Source organism: Mirounga leonina, unplaced genomic scaffold (genome assembly GCF_011800145.1).
Source record: "Mirounga leonina isolate KUSES-001 unplaced genomic scaffold, KU_Mleo_1.0 Mir_172, whole genome shotgun sequence".
Lineage (NCBI taxonomy): Eukaryota > Metazoa > Chordata > Mammalia > Carnivora > Phocidae > Mirounga > Mirounga leonina.
In genome coordinates, this window is record NW_023270442.1 from 15423320 (window position 1) to 15425352 (window position 2033).

Below are 2033 nucleotides of genomic sequence, written 5' to 3' on the forward strand. Positions count from 1 at the left end.
TTATTTTATTTTATTTTTTTAGGTTTTTGAGATTTATTTACTTTAAAGAGAGAGAGTGAGAGCACGAGTATGGGAAGGGGCAGAGAGAGAGAGGGAGAAAGAATCTCAAGCAGATTTCCCACTGAGGGGGGAGCCCAACGTGGGGATCAATCTCGTGACCCTGAGATCATGACCTGAGCTGAAATCAAGAGTCAGCTGTTTAACCCACTGAGTCACCCAGGTGCCCCTGATCTTCCCATTTTAAAAATCTATCCCCAGTGCCCAGCCTAGGGTACATTTACTTCTATCTTTTTAGCTGGCATTCCTTCTCTTCTCTTCGAATGTGTGTGTTACAGTTCATTGCCATCTTCTGACTTCTTCCCTTTGTCAGGTCAGACTTGCTGCTCTGACTAGGCAGCAAAGGCACTGCATGCTACCCCTGGGATGTGCAGGCTGATGCCTGTCCTCCTGGACCCACCCAGTGGATACAGCTGGTGTTGACCACACATGCAGGTGAAGTTTGATACAATCAAAGGTCCAATCTAAAGTGCTTTCACTAAAAAGAACAGTGAGCACCTATGATCATAAATTTTATGTCAACTGGGCTAAGCCACAGTACCCAAATATTTGGTCAAACATTATTCATACAATCAGTTGAAGGCCTTAACAGAAAAAATACTGGCCTCCCTGAGCAAGAAGGAATCTTGCCAACAACAGATGGCCTCTGAACTTGAACCCCAACTCTTCCCTGGGTCCCCACCTGCCAGCCAACCCTATAGATTTTGGACTTGCTAGCTCCCATAACCATGTGAGTCAATTCCTTAAAATTAATCTCTTTCTTTCTCTATGTATCTAGATGATAGATATAGATAGACATAGATATAATGTAGATATATAGACACAAGTCCTACTGGTTCTGTTTCTCCAGAGAACCCTAACATGGCACCTCTCTGCATGGAAGACCTTGCTAAGCAACCAAGATAGGACATTCTTTATAGCTGAGCCCTCTGAATCTTCCTCAACTTAGTCCTCCAGATAACCATGGCCAGCTAATGATAATTAGGATGTAAGTTGTAGATTATGAGTCTTGCTTTCTTGCACTTAAAACAGTGGTTCTCAATTGGGGTGATTATGGCTACCCGACCCCCACCCAGGAGACATTTAGAGATGTTGAGAGGCATTTTATTGTCACAAATGTGGAGGCAGAAACGCTATTGCATCTAATGGTAGAAACCACTGATGCTGTTAGACGTTCTACAGTGCACAGGACAGTCCCCTCTCAACAAAGAATCTTCCAGTCCCAAATGCCAGTTGCACCAAGACTGAGGAAGTTTTCAATTAGCAATAATCACCCCTCGGATAAACCTCAGTGGCTACGATACTGCCACTGCGCAAAGCTGAGAAACACTGCACTAGAGAGACATAATCTAGGTCTTGAAAGTTTTGAGGTCACCCAGATTCAGCTATGAAAAGGTAAACATTTGAGATAGGAAATGCCTTAGTTCAGCAATTTCATATGGGTTGGAGAGAGTTAATGCTTTTTTTTTAAGACTTTATTTATTTATTTGAGAGAGAGAGCAGGGGGAGTGGCAGAGGGAGAGAGAATCTTAAGCAGATGCTGCACTGAATGCAGAGCCCCACTCAGGGCTCGAACTCATGCCCCTGAGATCATGATCTGTGCTGAAATTGGAGTTTGACCCAGGCATCCCAAGAGTTAATTCTTTTTTTTTTTTTTTAAAGATTTTATTTATTTATTTGACAGAGAGAGACACAGCGAGAGAGGGAACACAAGCAGGGGGAGTGGCAGAGGGAGAAGCAGGCTCCCCGCAGAGCAGGGAGCCCGATGCGGGACTCGATCCCAGGACCCTGGGATCATGACCTGAGCTGAAGGCAGTCGCTTAACCAACTGAGCCACCCAGGCACCCCCAAGAGTTAATTCTTAATAAACAATCTGGAAAGTTGTCTTAAAATTCTGAAGTAATGTGGATATAGCTACCCTTTTATTTATTGTTTTGAGAGAAATTATTTTTCACCTTGTCTCCTCTTAATTCCCT

The 2033-nt window shown here is 43.7% G+C and overlaps 1 non-coding gene across 1 annotated transcript; it reads right to left on the reverse strand.

Moving 5' to 3' along the window:
• Window positions 1-1244: 1244 nt before the first annotated feature.
• Window positions 1245-1378, reverse strand: LOC118018914. The gene has a single exon (XR_004681509.1). It is a non-coding gene; the product is annotated as a U4 spliceosomal RNA (small nuclear RNA).
• Between the last annotated feature and the right edge of the window lie 655 nt (window positions 1379-2033).